Source organism: Lepus europaeus, unplaced genomic scaffold (assembly GCF_033115175.1).
Source record: "Lepus europaeus isolate LE1 unplaced genomic scaffold, mLepTim1.pri SCAFFOLD_3_1, whole genome shotgun sequence".
Lineage (NCBI taxonomy): Eukaryota > Metazoa > Chordata > Mammalia > Lagomorpha > Leporidae > Lepus > Lepus europaeus.
Window position 1 is genome coordinate 3,524,715 of NW_026909276.1, and position 17,544 is coordinate 3,542,258.

The window sequence follows — 17,544 nt, forward strand, 5'->3', positions numbered from 1 at the left end:
AAATATTCTTTGTCTGCATCACTGTTTTGAAGTTTGCTCCCATTGTTATCTTCTAGTAATTTTATAGTTTCCGGTTTTATCTTTAGGCCTTTTATCCATCATGAGTTGATTTTTTTGTATGGTGAGAAGTATGCATTTTATTTTATTTTTTACATGTGTAAAAAATTATTACACATATTTGCCAGATCATTTATTGAATGGATTATCCTTTTTCCAATGTCTGTTCTTGACACTTGCATCAAACATCACATGGATTGATTTCAGTATTATCTAATCTGTCCCATTGATCCTTGTGTTGGGTTTTATGCCAGTATGATGCTGTTTCAACTATTGCAGTTTTGAAATCTGGTACTTTGATGCCTCCAGTTTTATCTTTTCACTTGGATTCACTTTGGCTATTCTGGATCTTTTGTGATTCTACACGAATTTAGGATTTTTTTTGTAATTCTGTAGAGAATGTCATTGATATTATATCTGCACATTGCTTTAGATTGTATGGACATCCTAACAATATTTGTTCTTTCAGTTCATGAATAAAAAATCTTTCCTTTTGTTTGTGACCTTGCTGATACCTTTTACCGAAGTTTTATAATCTTACTGTAAATATCCTTCACCTTCCAAAATTAGTTATTCCTAAATATTTAAAATTTTGTATCTATTGTGAATAGAATTTCTATCTCGATTTCTCTTTCAGCAAAATTATTACTATTGCATTAAAAAGCTAGATTTCTAGATGCTGATTTTCTATCCTGTAAATTTACTGAGTTAGTTTATCAGTTCTAACAATTTTTGGTGCAATGTTTAGACCTTGCCATGTACAAAATCATGACTTCCTGCTTTCCAAGTTGAAGCACTATATTTCTTTTCACATCTAATTGCTCTTGCTGAAACTTCCAATGCTATGTTAAATAAGGTTGATTAGCATTAAGAGAATTAAGAAGGCTGGCACCAAGGCTCAGAGGCTCACTAGGCTAATCCTCCGCCCTGCCGCGCCGGCACGCCGGGTTCTAGTCACGGTCGGGGTGCCGGATTCTGTCCTGGTTGCCCCTCTTCCAGGCCAGCTCTCTGCTGTGGCCAGGGAGTGCAGTGGAGGATGGCCCAAGTGCTTGGGTCCTGCACCCCATGGGAGACCAGGATAAGCACCTGGTTCCTGCCTTTGGATCAGCGCAGTGTGCTGGCCACAGCGCGCTCCATTGGAGGGTGAACCAATGGCAAAAGGAAGACCTTTCTCTCTCTCTCTCACTGTCCACTCTGCCTGTCAAAAAAAAAAAAAAAAAAAAAAAAGAGAGAATTAAGGGATAATGCCTGCCCTCAATGATCCTTTAGGCATGTTTAAATACCTTATCCAGTCTCTATGCAATGTAGGCATTTACTAAAAGACATACGTTAAAAATGGATCAATTTCTTTTTAATAAGCAGGCCTGCTTTTGTTTTTACTGAAGGCTCTGGTGGCACATAGCAGTTCATAAAATGGCTTCTGAGGTAGGGGGTTGAGGGAAACAAAAAATAAGCTGAGGTGGGAGAGAAAACCTGAGAAGGTAAGAGCTGGCTGGTTCCTTCTCAGCCTGATTTAGGGGAGGGAGTAGACACCTCTGAAAATCAGGAAGGATCCCTTCCTTCAACCCTTGGTAGGGGAGAGGGGAACCAGGCAAAAGGCTGCTGCTTTGGCTCTCCTGAGACTCAAGAGAAAGGGGAAAAGCCAGTGTTTTCACATCATGAATTATGGGAAAACAGAGAGTGCTACAAGTCAGTTGGAAACACTGGCAGATGGAGATGGTGGCTGGGTGTCCATTGACTTGTATGCTCTCCAGCATGGTGGTGGTGGTGGGTCTCAGTGTTGATGGAGCCTAGGTCTCCAGGGCTGAGGTCTCTGTGGGACCAGCAGTAGAGGCAGTTTCCTGAGAGCTGGGGCTCAGGCCAGGAGCCGTCAGATTGGCCTTGGCTGGAATAGGTCTCACCATCCCCACCTCCCATTGTGGGCTGCTGGGGTGCCTGGGAAGGAAGGGCCATGATGTCTGGGCCAAAGTCTAAGCTGGGGACCCCTCACCTCCCTGTTGTTGGTCTCCCTGCTCTGGGGCAGTGTCTTTGGGCTCCAGCCCACAGTGCCCTCTATTGGCTGCTGCTGGCTGGGGGGCTGGGGTCCTTGCACAGAGGCCTGGCGCCCTTGGTACAAGTGGTGGCCATGTCCTCTGGGCCCCCACACACTCTTCAGCTCGCTCCTCTTCACTGCCAAGTTCTTTCCCGGTGGAGGGCGCCTCTGCCCCATGGGTGCGCAGCAGCTGGGCGAGGCTGAGGATGAATCATGGAACCTGCTCCGACTGGGGGCACAGCGGCTGCCCCTTCACCGGCGCCTGCCCGCTCTGGGCCCAGTTACATTAGCAGCTTCTGTGTCCTTCTCTTCTTCTACAACATCAAGCTCCACAGGCTCCCCATAGCCAGCGCTGTGCAGAAACTCCCTGGGGTTGATTCTTCTAATAGCTGTCTAGTGAACAAAGATGTCCTCCTTGGGGTCATCCCTGTTGAATCTGTAACATTTGGACCTGAATTCCCAGCACCAGCTTGTCTACGTGACTGAACTGGAGAGCACAGGGGTTCCCAAGGTTGCATTCCGTGTTGCCAGGGGTGCGGGACCTGGCGACCAGGGGGTCCTAGCAGCACTGCCTGAGGCAGATAGGCCCTCTGCTGCCTGTGATCTGTGGCTCCCCAGAAAACATTGGTACCGTCACCACCACCAAACCTGCCGCTGTCACTGGCACTGTCACCACAGGGCTGGAGGCCGCTGTCCCCACTCCCCTGGCCCCCTCTGCCTCCTTCCCCACACTCATCACGGCGTTCAGTATGGGCCACTGTAGCTACCTGCTCCACCTCTTCTGCAGCCCTGGCCACCGCCCTGGCTCCTCCCTCGGTTCCCTAACCCACCTCCTGCATGCTGGCAGCGGGCCCTGATCCGAGGCCAATCGCAGCCTGCTGCCGAGGTGCATGCAGGCCCTGCCTCTGGGCACCAGCCAATCATAGCTCAGCAGCCCCCTGGCCCGCAGGCCCCATTTGGATGGAAGATCTCTCCCTGTAACTGTTTCAAATAAATAAATAAATTTTTAAAAAGCTTGGATTTGAAACTGTAGAATGTCATTGTCTTAGGGGTAAACTAGTTGATGAAATATAAAAGGCTTCCATAGCCCTGGCAACTCATGACTAGAGCCTAGGGAGATTACTGATGCCATGAACAGGAGTGTCAAATTGTTAAGTCAGCAACAGGAGTCACTGTGTACTTACATCCCATGTGGGATCTGTCCTTAATGTGTTGTCTAATGTGCAGTGATGCTATAACTAGTACTGAAACAGTATTTTTACACTTTGTGTTTCTGTGTGGGTACAAACTGATGAGATCTTTACTAATTATATACTGAATCGATCTTCTGTATATATAGATAATTGGAAATGAAAAAAAAACCTGGTGTTAAATTGGAAATGGCATAGAAAATTAATTAATTTTTTTAAAAAAATATTATGTAGGATCTCTGTCTTTAATGTGCTGTACACTGTTATTTAAAGCTATAACTAGTACTCCAACAGTGTTTTTTTCACTTTGTGTTGCTATATGGGGGCAAACTGTTGAAATATTTACCTAATATGTACTAAACTGATCTTCTGTATATAAAGAGAATTGAAAATGAATCTTGATGTGATTGGAAGGGGAGAGGGAGTGGGAAAGGGGAGGGTTGTGGGTGGAAGGAAGTTATGGGAGGGGGGAAGCCATTGTAACCCATAAGGTGTATTTTGGAAATTTATATTTATTAAATAAAAGTTTAATAAATGAAAAAAAAAAGAAATATAAAAGAGAACAATTGGTCTCCTAAAATACACACCTGGAAAATATAGGTCATTTTATCTGGATTGTGATTTAGAGCACACATTTTCATTACAACAAAGCCATCAGTTTACAGCAACTGTGTACAGTTGTTAGCAAGATGGTAGAGTCAATGGCATGGTATATAAAAATTCCTACACTTCATAGAATCTTTTTAAAATTATAACCGAAAACATAACTTAAAATAATATCCAAGAGTCAGTGTTGTGGTGCACCAGGTTGCTGCAATCCTGGATCCCATAGTGGAGTGCAGGTTCAAGTCCCACCTGTTCTGCTCCTGATCTGACTCCTTGCTAATGCACTTGGGAAGGCAGTGGAAGATGGTCCAAATTCTTGGACACCTGCCACCCATATGGGAGATGCACATGGAATTCCTGGTCCAGTATGACAATTGTGGTCATTAGAGAGTGAACCAAATAATGGAAGACCTCTTTTGCTCCTTCTCTGTCATTCTGTCATTCAAATACATAACATAAACCTTTTTAAAAAGCAATATCTCAGTTGTTTCTAAAGCAGATAGTGAGAAACAATCCATATCACCAAATGGCTTTATAAGTAAAATTTAATGAAATTGTATTAGGAAAACATAATTCAAAAGTCTAAAAACACAATATTCAAGAGAAAATCATTATTAATAAATAGTAAAGAAAATTTTAATGAAGCAGAAATCATAAAGTATTAGAATAACAACCCAAAGTTCCTTTTTAAAAAATAAGTAATTATTTAGCTAATCTAACTTTAAAAATGGAGGTGGAAAATTGCTGGTATACAATTTTATAAATTATAAGATAAAAATAACCACAATTTTGGGCCAGCAACATGGCATAACTGGTTAAGCACTCACATGCAATGCTGGCATTCCATATGGGTGCCAGTTCTAGTCAGCTGCCCCACTTCTGATACAGCTCCCTGTAAGTGGACCTAAGAAAGGCAGCAGAAGAAGGTTCAAGTCACTGGGTCCCTACACCCATGTGGGAGGCTCAGATGAAACTCCTGATCCCTGGTTTTAGCCTGTCCCAGTCCTGGCTGTTGTGGTCATTTGAGGAGTGAACCAGCAGATTGAAGATCTCCCTGTCTCCCTCTCCCTCTCCCTCTGCCTCTCAAGTAAATAAAACAAACCTAAAAGCCCACATTTTTACACTAAATATCTCTCCATAATAAAAAGAAGTAGAAGAAATCTGCAAACCCTTGGAAGCATAGATGATCTTATACTATCCACATATAGACAAAGAAGGAAAATTTGGTCTAAAAATCAACAGATTTCATCAAAAAAGAATTCTTAAACCAAAAATGAAGTATAACAATTATGAATTATAATGAGTACAAAATATGAAATAATTTTAAATAGTAAAATAATTATATATAATAATCCAGACTGAAATTGGTTTAATATGAAATCTGTTAATGTAATCAATTACATTGAGTAGGCAAAAAGGAAAGTAATATTGTTATATCTGATTATGTACAAAAATGACAGACTTTGGATATGAAGAGTAGATATTTTATTATCTTACGAACATGTCAGTCAAAAATACAGGCACTGATTCATTGGAAAATATGTCCATTTCTCATGACATTGACAGATCATGCTAGGTTATTCATCTTGGGTCTCAGCTGATCTAGAAGGTTTAAGACAATTTATGCATATAACTGGTGTGTTGTCACAGAGGAGGCTAGGGTGCTGGGAATCAGTTGGGCACACTTCACTCTCTAGGTTTCTCTAGGCATTGCCCACAGGAGAGTAGGTCTGCTTACTTCAATAAGGCCTAGAGCTGCCATTGCATTGGAGGCCAGGTCTAGAAACTGGCACAACATTGTTTATAGTGTAATCTCATGTCAAGGCACTCACATAGTAGCTTAGAGTCAGAGGAAGAGAATGCAGGCTCTATCTCAAGTAAGGAACATCAGATATTTTGTTGGCATCTATAATTAGAGGCAGATTATGTGTTAACAAAATCTTCCTCATATGTAGGACCGTCAATCTCAACAAATAATTGTTAGTGTTAGAATTTGAAAGTGGGAGGAGGGATAGTGGGAGTTGGGTAAAAAATTGGGGAAGTTGGCATGGTTCACTAATTGTGAAAGACTATCAGAATTCTATAAAAATTGAGAACTAAATGAGTGCATGTTGATTGTGACAAATATATCATTCTAGTATAAGATGTTAGCAGTAAGGAAACCCAGTGTGGGATATATAGGAACTATGTGATTATTTTACAATTTTTGTTTTGTACATTTAAAGTATTCTGAAGTAAGTTATTTTTATAATAGCATTGATACACTAAGAATTTTGAAACAAAACTATATAGCACTTAAGAGTTGGACATAGATGCCACTGTCTTCATTGTTATTAGATTATTAACTATGGAAATAGGGAAAAAATCAAGTTAGAACCATAATAATTTCAGAGGAAGAGAAAAATATTTTGTTGAACATTATTTGGTTATAGAAAAAATTAAAAGAATCTTGGAAAAGCTAAAATTAGCAAGCTAACCTAATGAATCATTTTATAAAATCAACACTCAAATAACAATAGTCTGTGTTTTCAACACACACCAATTACAAAATATAATGGACTAGAAGATCCCATTTTAACTAAAAAAATTAAAATAAAATAAAATGTTAGAAGCTTATACACACATATCATTGTAAAAGGGGAAAATATCATGTTTTTGAATAAAAGCTTAATATTATAAAAAGTTTTTACCCCATTTTAATTTATAGAAACAAATATGAAAGGTGCATTTTATAAAATGTATTTATAATTTATAAATTATAAATTCTTAATTTAAAAATCACTGGATACTTTATTTTCTACAGTAAATTATTATAGGCATGTTTAGAACACTCAAGCCAAAAATAGTAAAAAACAAACAAATAAACAAAAAAAACTCCTGCAAAAAAGAACAGCAAGGAGAAAGGACCGTGTAATAATGTTCACATAAGGAACAAAATAAAATTTATATCTTGAGTCAATTATGCATGGAAACATAACACAAAAAGGCAATATGGTTAGTAGCAAATGCAAGAGGAGGAGGTGTGGGAGGAGAAGGGGGTGGGGGAGGAAGGGGAGGGGAGAAGAAGGAGGGGGAGAAGCCAAGAGGTGGGGTAGGGGGATGAGAAGAAAAGGAGGCACTTGGGGCCATACTCCCCAGTCTGAGAAGCCACATTTTCAAGAAGTGACTTCCGGGGAGCACACTGCGCTGCCCCATGTGCCCTGCCTGTGGGTGCAGGCCTACACAGGCCTGCAAGGCAGCATCCACTGAGTCTGTAACCTGGCCCTGCTGGGCCAAGAGCCTAGAACATGTGATTGTACTGCAGCAGGGAGCTCCTGTGTCCTTGTGGGGAAGTGACACATGGAGCCCCACCATGTCCCGAGGGAGCACAGCTCATGAACCAGCAAAGAAAGGGGAAAATACTCAGAGGACCCCTCCAGGTCCTGCACAGGCTGCTCCAATGAAGACCTGCCCTCTCCCCCGACTGGGTGCCTGAATTCAATGGTGCCGGCTCTCTCTGCAAAGTGCAGAACTTGGCGTCCCAGTGGAGTAGAAGACTGAACTGGACTAGTGAAAACGTAAAAGTTCTAAGCAATACACTATGAAGGTGGAGACAGAGGCCTAAGATGCTGCCCTGGACTGCCCTGCAGTATTCCAGCTAACAGGAGCAGCTGGGCAGCAGTGGGCAGCTGCATGGAGAGGAGGCAGCTGGAACTCCTAGCTGGCATGTGCAACCAGTAGAACAGCTTGCCCTGCAGGACAAATGGAGCACAGCCTGGCAGGAGCTTGGGCTTGGAGCAGTCAGGTGAGGAGGAGCCCAATAAGGACACAACAGGACTGTCACTTCTCTGTATGGCATCTCACACAAGCTCCTGGAAAAGAAGAATCCACTCTCTGGAACCAAGGAGCTCCTGATGGCAAACCCCAGGAGCAGCAATTCCTGTTCTCCTTAGTGAACCACGGAAGCAGATTGCAGCATCACAGGGACCAGTTTGCAACTTTGAACTCCTCTACTTCCTGACCTGGGAGATGTTAGGCTGAACAATGGTTGCTCTTGGTGTTGAGCATTGCTCTGGAGTGTCTCTATGATGTCTACAGATTGTACCTTGTATCCTGGAGCATGGCTCCCTGCATTTGCGCAGGTAAACACTCTTGTAAATCTGACTTCTGTGTTCCCTGATGGTGCAGCTGAGGTTGGGGGGAGCTGAACTATGAGATCAAGGGGCAAGAGAAATGGGGTTCTCTTCTCTTCCTGGCTGTATCCTGCCCACCCCTTGCATGTCAAAATGAAAATCAGTAATTGTCTTGTTCCTCTTCCCACATTGTGCATGCTCCATTATATCTATTTTTTTAAATTAAAAAGAAATCCTTTTTTGAAAACAAATTACCAAGCTTTAAGGGGGCAATTTACTTAGAAAAAATTGTTTTAAATATTTGAGGAAGTACCATAGAATGATTTCAGTTACTGAGTTTTTTAAAAGATGTTTTCAATTTATGAAACATTCATAAGTGCCGTGTTCATGCATGATGATTCATCATAGCTCCAGGTGGCTTAAGAGACTTGTCTTTTTCTTCTTGGTTGAGAAGGGTCAAGCTGCCCCCTTGCCCTTGCATGGCAGCAAAGAGGATGCCATATCCTAGTTGCCTCTCTGTTGTACTACCCAGGAAGGTTGCACATGACCTAGTTTGTCTTCCAGTGCCATCTGGGTTAGAATGTTATACACACCCCAGAGAACACTGGCTAATGCTGATGCTAACATGAATGTAGATGGATGTGAGCTGTGTCTCTCATGACTCCCAGTCTCTCCCCATACATGGTGCTGGTTGGAGGGGCAGATATATTTCCTTGGAAAGGAATGTCTATGGGCATTTGGATTCTTGTTTGATTTAAGGGTTGAGCCCTTTTGGGCTCACTGAGAACTGTTTAATCTCCATGTGTGTATTTATACAAAATCAAGCTCTGGGAGCTGTGTACTGACTTCCCCAGACTCAAATGTTGCTCCTCCAGGCAGCAATGCATCCTTGTTCTCCAGGGCCAGCTGTGGACTGGGGCCCAATGGGAGCTGGCACTGGAAGGATTAGGTGATCTCAGAAGACTCCTGTGTCCTTTCCATGGTCTGCTCAGAATTGCCCAGGCCTTGATGGCTCACACCTACCCCATTCCTTGTTTTTAGAACATGTGTCTCTTCCCTCCTTACCAATTGGGAAGGCCACACTGTGTCTGGCTGGCAACTTGCCCTTCAGGAGTTGGGGCTGGGAACTTACCCAACAGATCAATTCCAGAAAAACCAATAATTTCTCCCAACCTACACTGGGGGCCACATGCCTGGCCTAAGAGGGAGAGGAAACGGTGAAAGCATAACTGAGCAAGGAGCCTGGGACATTAACTGAACCACACACTGTAGGTTGTGGAGGCTGCAGATTTGATAACGTCATGGCTTAATAGTTTGCAGCCTTAAATTGCAAATACTATAGGCTGGCATTGTAGCATAACATGTTAAGATGCCACTTGCAATACCAGTATCCCATATAAGTGCCAGTTCAATCCTGACTGCTTCATTTCCAATCCATCTCCTTGGAAAAGTAGTGGAGTACAGTCCAAGTATTTGGGTCCCTGCCACACACATTGGAGCCCTGGATACAGTTCCTGGCTCCTGGCTTCAACCTGGCCTAGCTCAGCCATTTTGGCCATTTGGAGACTGAACCAGTGGATGGAGGATCTCTCTCTCTCTCTTCCTTTTTCGTACCCTCCATCTGTTACTCTGCCTTTCAGATGAAATAAATAACTATTTTTAAAGATGCAGAAATACTAGGACTTATTGTAGGATTACTAAAAAATACAGAGAAGCAATTACATGAGTTAAAGAAAGTGATGCATGCCATGAATGAGAAATTCAGCCAAGAAATAGAAATATTAAAGAACAACCAAATTGAAATATTAAGAAATGAAGAGTTCAATATGTCAAATAAAAAATGCAGTGAAAAGCATGAACACCATTCTCAATGGTGCCAAAGAAAGAATATCCAAGCTGAAAGACAAAGGTTTTGAAATATCACAGTCTGACAAAAAAAAAAGAAAAAAATTCAGAAAAATGAAAACAGTGTTTAGTCTATTAGACACCATCAAGGACAAACTACACATGTCTTAGGCATTCCTGAAGGAGTGGAAAAACAGAGTAATTTAGAAAACTTAATCAGCGAAATAATAGAAGAAACTTTCTGAAATTTGGACATAGATATGGACATCCAAGCACAGGAAGTACCTAGAATCCTAGATAGACATGATTGGAGAAGGTCTTCATCACAATACAGAGTATTCAAACTTTCAAATGTAAAACACAAAGAAAAGATGCTAAAAAGTACAAGACAGAAATGCAAGATTATCTTTAAAAGAGCTCTAGATTGACAGCAGATTTCTCATCAAAAGCCCCCTAGAAGAGGATAGAACAGAGACATAGTCCAAGCCCTTAAGGAAAAACAAAGCTGTTGGGCTGGAATACTGTATCCAGCTCAGCTCTAATTTGTAAATGAAAGTTAATAAAGACTTTCCAAAACAAACAATCTTGAAAAAAAATAACTTGTCCCCTTAAAAGTGATACTTCAGGATGTACTAAACACAGAAACAGAGAAATACAACCAGCATCGTGAAAGAATATCAGGCCAAAAACCTAGTAGAATATATGTGGGGAAAAAAGGCAAGAACAAGTCATCACTCACCAAAAACAATCCTTTTTTTTTGACAGGCAGAGTTATACAGTGAGAGAGAAAAAGAGAAGGGTCTTTCTTCCATTGATTCACCCCCCAAATAGCCACTACAGCTGGTGCTCTCTGCCAATCTGAAGCCAAGAGCTAGATGCTTACTCCTGGTCTCCCATGCAGGTGCAGGGCCCAAGGACTTGGGCCATCCTCCACTGCCTTCCCGGGCCACATCCGAGAACTGGACTGGAAGAGGAGCAACTGGGACAGAATCCAGCACCCCAACCAGGACTAGAACCCGGTGTACTGGTGCCACAGGCAGAGGATTAGCCTAGTGAGCTGCAGTGCCAGCTACCAATAACAACCTTGAGTGTAAGTGGAATAAACTCTCCAAATAAAAGATAGACTGGCTGAATGGATTAAAAACATACAAGAAACACTGCGTGCCAACAAAGCTACACACAGACCGAAAGTGATAGAATGGAGAAAATTATTCTATGCTAATGGAAATTAAAAAATGAGCAGGAGTTCCTAGCCTAATATCAGATAAAATAGACTTTTTTCAGAATTAAGTTTCATTTCACATTGATAGAAACTGTGGAAAACATTTACATTTTCCCACTTTACAGCACAACATTGCAACAGAATATTTCTTGCCATAAATAAGATTTTGCTGACTTATATAACTGAAACAGTATATTTTATTCTTCAAGGCAAAGCAAAATGACTCAGAAATGATTGTTCAAAATTTTTAAATCCAGAGATAAATATATGGCTTCATTATTAACATTATTATTCTATAATCCAGTACTAAATTATTTTCATTACCAATTAGCACTCATTTATAAGAAACATTCTTGTGTGTCTTGTTTGGTCTGTTGTAATACAGCAGAAAAATTAACATACCTCAGAAATGTTAAGCATCCTTTTTTTGCTGACAGGAACTGTGCCTCATGCCTTCATAGGCCTTAAAGGTTACACTGGCCAGATTTAGCAATGCGTTTAGCTTTTCCATAGTAAGAGAATGAAACATTAGTGGACCTAAGGGTTGCAATCTCCATGGCACAGGAGAATAGAAACATCTCTATTAGCACCACTGATAGGACATCTTGGAAATGAAGCCCAAAGTGGAAGCCAGCAACTAAGTGCAGTGATACCCACCAGTTTCTGCTGTATGGTAATAGCAGTATATAAAAATAAAACTCCTCCCTGAGGAAATCCTTCCAAAATAATTCTGTTAGAAGGAATGCCACTCATCATCTCTTGATCTATCAAAACCTTTACATTTTCTGCTGTCTGTTTAATTCCAGATTCATCCTCCTGTGAGTCTGGTGAAAGTCCAATATTAGCAAACCAATAAGGCATAGCCATGTTTATATTTAATGTAACAGGCATAATGGGTGCATGTGGGCAGCTACATTTGGTATGTGAACTTGTGATACCTGCAAAGGCTTCTGCTCATCCATGCCAAGTATCTCCTAATCCATGGAGGAAAATTACCACAGTGGCAGCCTTCTGGGTGTGAGGCATGATTGCTAACAGTGGAGAGGACATGGTATTACCACACATACACAGAATAAGCCAACAGCATGTCAGAAGTGGAAGCGAGGAAGAATGTCTGGCCTCAGCCCAAGGGTCTGCCAGCAGTGAGTCACCGGAGCACTACTTGGAACACGCTCAGTCATGTAGGCGCTAAGCCAGAGAAAATAGAGTTTAAGAAATCGTCAGGGCCAGTGCTGTGGCATAGAGGGTAAGGTCACTGCCTGCAGTGCCGGCATCCCATATGGGTGCTGCTTTATGTCCTAGCTGCTCCACTTCTGATCCAGCTCTCTGCTATGTCCTGGGAAAGCAGTAGAAGATGGCCCAAGTTCTTGGGCCCCTGCACTCATGTGGGAGACCCAGAAGAAGCTCCTGGCTCCTGGCTTTGGATTGGAGCAGCTCCACCCATTGCGGCTGATGGGGAGTGAACCAGCAGATAGAAGACCTCTCTCTCTGACTCTCCTCTCTCGGTGTAACTCTTATTTTCAAATAAATAAATAAATAAATCTCTAAACAAAAAAGAAACTGTCCAAAGAGACAAGGTCATTATGTAATAATGCAAAAAATGGATGAAATGAAGAAATAGTGTTTTGAAAAATAAATAAAATTGATATATCCTTGGTTTAACTAAACAAAAAAGGGAGAAGACCAAAATTAACAAATTCAGAGATGAAAAAAGAGATGTTGGGACTAGTGGTGTGGCACAGCAGGTAAAGCCACCACCTGAAGTGCTAGCATCCCATGGAGATACTGGTTTGAGACCCAGATACTCCACTTATGATCCAGCTCTTTGCTGTGGCCTGATAAAGCAGTAGAAGGTGGCCCAAGTCCTTGGGCCCCTTCATCTGCATGAGAGACTCATAAGAATCTCCTGGCATCTGGTTTTGAATCAGCACAACTCTAGACAATGCAGCCAATTGGGGAGTGAACCAGCAGATGGAAGACCTCTCTCTATCTCTGCCTCTCTTTCTTTCTCTGTGTAATTCTGAATTTCAAATAAATGAAAAAAAATATTTAAAAAAAGAAATGTCACAACAGAGACCACAGAAATAAAAAGAATCATCAGGAATTAATGCAAACAGCTATTGGAAAGATTGGAAAATATACAAGAAATACATAGATTTCTAGAAGCAGACACTCTATCAAAATTGATTTATGAAGACACAGAAAATTTAAATAGGCCAATAAGCAAGATGGAGACTGAATCAGTAATAAAGACCCTCCCAACAAAGAAAAGCCCAGGACCAGATGGCTTCACTGTTGAATTCCACTTTTAAAGAAGACTTTTAAAGAACTAATTCAAATTCTAAGTCTGAAACTTCCACAACAATTGAAAGGGAGGGAAGCCTTTGCACTAAAAGTAAAAACTTAACACAGTGAAGAAGCAACCAACAGAATGAGAGAAAATATTTGGGAACTATGAAACTGATAAATAATTAATATTCAGAATCTATAATGAGCTCAAAATCTCAACAATAACAAAACAAAACAATACAGTTAAGAAATGGGTAAAGGGCATCGACAGGCATTTTTTCAAAGGATGAAATATAACAAATGAAAAAATGCTCAGAAGCAGTAGCCATCAGGGAAATTTTAATAAAAACTACATTAGGTATTTCCTCACCCAATTACAATGGTAATCATCCAAAAATCAGAAAAATAATAAACACTGGTGAGGATTTACGGAAAACATTACCTTAATACACTCTTGATGATAATGTAAATGAGAACAATCATTATGGAAGACAATAGGTAGATTACTCAAAAATCTGAAAATAGATCTACCATATGACCTGGTCATGCATCTCCTGGGAATTACCCAAATGAAATGAAATCACCCTATGAAAAAACCCTCATGTTCATTGCATGTCAATTCACAGAGAGCTAACACATGGAATCAACATAGATGTCCATCAGTTGATAACTCAATGAAGAAAATGTTGGGGCTAGAGCTATGCTGTAGCAGGTTAAGCTGGCATCTGCAGTGCTGCCATCCCATATTGGCACCCATTCTAGTCCTTGATGTTCCCTTCAGATCCAGACCCTTGCTAATGCACATGGGAAAATAATGGAAAATGTCTGTGTTCTTGGGCTCCAGAACCCATGTGGGAGACTTGGAAGAAGCCCCTGGCTCCAGTCTGGCCCAGCCCTGACTGCTGTGGTCATTTGAGGAGTGAACCAGCAGAAAGAATCTCTCTCTCTCTCTCTCTCTCTCTCTCTCTCTCTCTCTCTGTCTTTCCTTTACCCTATATAATTCAGACTTTCAAATAAATAAGTAAATCTTCAAAAAAGATTTTTAGTATATATACACGATTGAATACTACTCATCCTTAAAAATTAATGAAATCCTGTCTTTTGGAAAGAAATGGATGCAGCTGCAAACAACTGTGCTTAGTGAAATCAGCCAGTATTCTAAAGACAAATATTACATTTTCTCTGATATATGGTAGTCATTATAAAGCACAAAAGATGTGTAGGAATGAAATGGACATCTTGTGATTTGATGTTTTTAGCTCTTGTTTCTACTTCTGTCAAATTGTGATCTTTCTACCTTTAACTTATTATTGTTAGTGGTACATCAAATCTGTGATTATACAATGGACTAAAATTATGCTTTTCCAAAGATTAAAGAAAAAAGAAGGGAAGGAGGGTCATTGGTTGATGGGGAGAAGGATGGGAGTGAAGTGTGGTTATCTCACTAGAATTTTACCTCAGAAATATATTAAATCTGGCTAGCACTGTGGCTCACTAGGTTAATCCTCCACCTGCACACCAGCACCCTGGGTTCTAGACCCAGTTGGGGTGCTGGATTCTGTCCCGGTCGCTCCTCTTCCAGTCCAGCTCTCTGCTATGGCCCGGGAAGGCAGTGGAGGATGGCCCAAGTCCTTGGGCCCTGCACCCACATGGGAGACCAAGAGGAAGCACCTGGCTCCTGGCTTTGGATCGGTGCAGTGTGATGGCCACAACACGCTGGCTGTAGTGGCCACTTGGGGGGTGAACCAATGGAAAAAGGAAGACCTTTATCTCTGTCTCTCTCTCTCTCTCACTAACACTGCCTGTCAAAAAAAAAAAGAAATACATTAAATCTGTTCTTTTGGGTCCAGTGCTGTTGCACAGTGGGTTAATGCCCTGGCCTGAAGTGCCGGCATTCCATGTGGGTGCCAGTTTGAGACCTGGCTGCTCCACTTCCTATCCAGCTCTCTGCTATGTCCCAGGGTACCAGTAGAAGATGGCCCATGTCCTTGGGTCCCACCCACGTGGGAGACCTGGAAGAAGCTCCTGGCTCCTGGCTTCAGATCGTCACAGCTCCAGCAGTTGCGGCCATTTGGGGAGTGAACATTCAGATGGAAGACCTCTTTCTCTCTCTGCCTCTCCTCTCTCTGTGTAACTCTGACTTTCAAGTAAAAAAATCTAAAAAAATGTTCTTTTTATATTAATAAAAATTAAATAGAACTAAAATATTTTAAAATAATGAAGGGAAAAATCTTAAAATTATACTGAATACATAGAAAAAGACAACAGAATAAGAAATCAAATTAGTCTTTCCATCATGTTTGTAAAGTGTAGAATCCCCTTGTAATCTTCTGTGGTTAGGATTAAAGTCTAGTGATTATTTACTATTGCATATGCTTTGTGAGTCCCAGAAAGGAGACTTTCAACTTGTTTAGGCATTTTTGTGTCATCTAGTGACAGAAAATAACAAAGCTAACGGTCTTTATTCACTCACCCATGTGTTGGTATCTATCCATTAATCACTACCTAAACTTCCAGTAAGTCAAAACATTTTCAGAGTAGATAAAGAAGAGCTATATACTTTTTAAAATTTATATTTCTCCACCAATTGTGGAAAACAAATGATAAATGACTGTGGCTGCACTTAGAGGGATAAAGCATAATTCCAGATCTGTAAGCCTCTAAACCCCATGTTCAAATGCATTATGATCAATAGTTTGTATTTGGAGAATTTTAAAAAAGCATTCATGACCTTCACATTCTACTTAAACATCCTGGGCCTCAGTTTCTTTTTCTTTTTTATTTATTTGACAGAGTTAGACAGTGAGAGAGAGAGAGAGACAGAGGGAAAAGTCTTCCTTCCATTGGTTCACCCCCCCAAATGACCACTACAGCCAGAGCTATGCCAATCTGAAGCCAGGAGCCAAGTGCTTCTCCTGGTCTCCCATGTGGGGGCAGGGGTCCAAGCACTTGGGCCATCCTCCACTGTCCTCCTGGGCCACAGCAGAGAGCTGGACTGGAAGAGGAGCAACTGGGACTAGAACCTGGCACCCATATGAGTTGCTGACACTGCAGGTGGAGGATTAACCAAGTGAGCCACAGCACCGATCCTCTTTTTTAAAACATAAAAAGGTTATAGTTCCTGCCTTACAGGGTCATTGTGAAAATTTAATGGTTGTATACCTGCCAAGTCCCTAGAACAAAATTTGCCCTTTGTTAAGGGTTCAAAAATTATTAGCCATTATTTTTATCACCATAATTCATATTCATAATCATTCAATTATAATAATTCCTCATAATCACACAGGGAGGTTTGAGGGATAAAAATTAAAGTCTTTGTGCTAAAGTCTTGCAAAGTTTATCTGAAATTTTCCTATAATAATTTGATGGTATTGGGTCATAGATTTAGGTATTTGATTTATTTTGAGTGGATTTTTGTGTAAGGTGTAAGGTGGGGGGTCTAGTTTCATGCTTATGCATGTGGAGATCCAGGTTTACCAGCACCATTTGATGAAGAGACTGTCCTTGATCTTTTGTGAAAAATATGTTGGTTGTAGATGCATGGATTAGTCTGGAGTTTCTATGCTGTTCTATTTGTCTACTCATATTTTTTTGCCAGTACCAGGTTGTTTCAATTATAACTGCCAGTAGTATGTCTCAAAATCTGATTTCATAATGCGTCCAGCTTTGGTTTTATATATAAGACTGCTTTGGCTATTCAGGGTCTGTAGTGCTCCCATATAACTTTAATAGCATTTTTTCTAGGTCCTTGCTATTTTGATTGGCATCTCACTGATTCTGTAAATTGCTTTTGGTATAATGTACATTCTGATGATACTGATTTTTCCAATCCATGAACATGGAAGATGCTTCAATTTTTTGTGTCTTCTTCTGTTTTTTCATTATTTTTTAAAAAAATTATCAGTCATAGAATTCTCACTTCCTTGGTTAAATTTATTCCAATGCATTTAAATATTTTTGTAACAACTGTGAATGGGACTGATCTTAAGACTTCTTTCTCAGCCATGGCATTGTTTTTGTATACAAAGGCTATTGATTTTTGTGTGCTAATTTTACACACTGCCACTTTCCCAAACGTTTTAATGAGTTCCAATAATCTCTTAGTGGGGTTTTTTGGTTCTCCTATATTTAAAATCATATCATCTGCAAATAGGGATAATTTGACTTCCTCATATTAGTATAATCCAGATC

At 40.8% G+C, this 17,544-nt stretch overlaps 2 pseudogenes; both read right to left on the reverse strand.

Moving 5' to 3' along the window:
- Positions 1-1,740: 1,740 nt before the first annotated feature.
- Positions 1,741-9,618, reverse strand: LOC133755296 (Y-box-binding protein 2-like; annotated as a pseudogene).
- Positions 9,619-11,476: 1,858 nt separating this feature from the next.
- Positions 11,477-12,129, reverse strand: LOC133755044 (acyl-protein thioesterase 1-like; annotated as a pseudogene).
- Between the last annotated feature and the right edge of the window lie 5,415 nt (positions 12,130-17,544).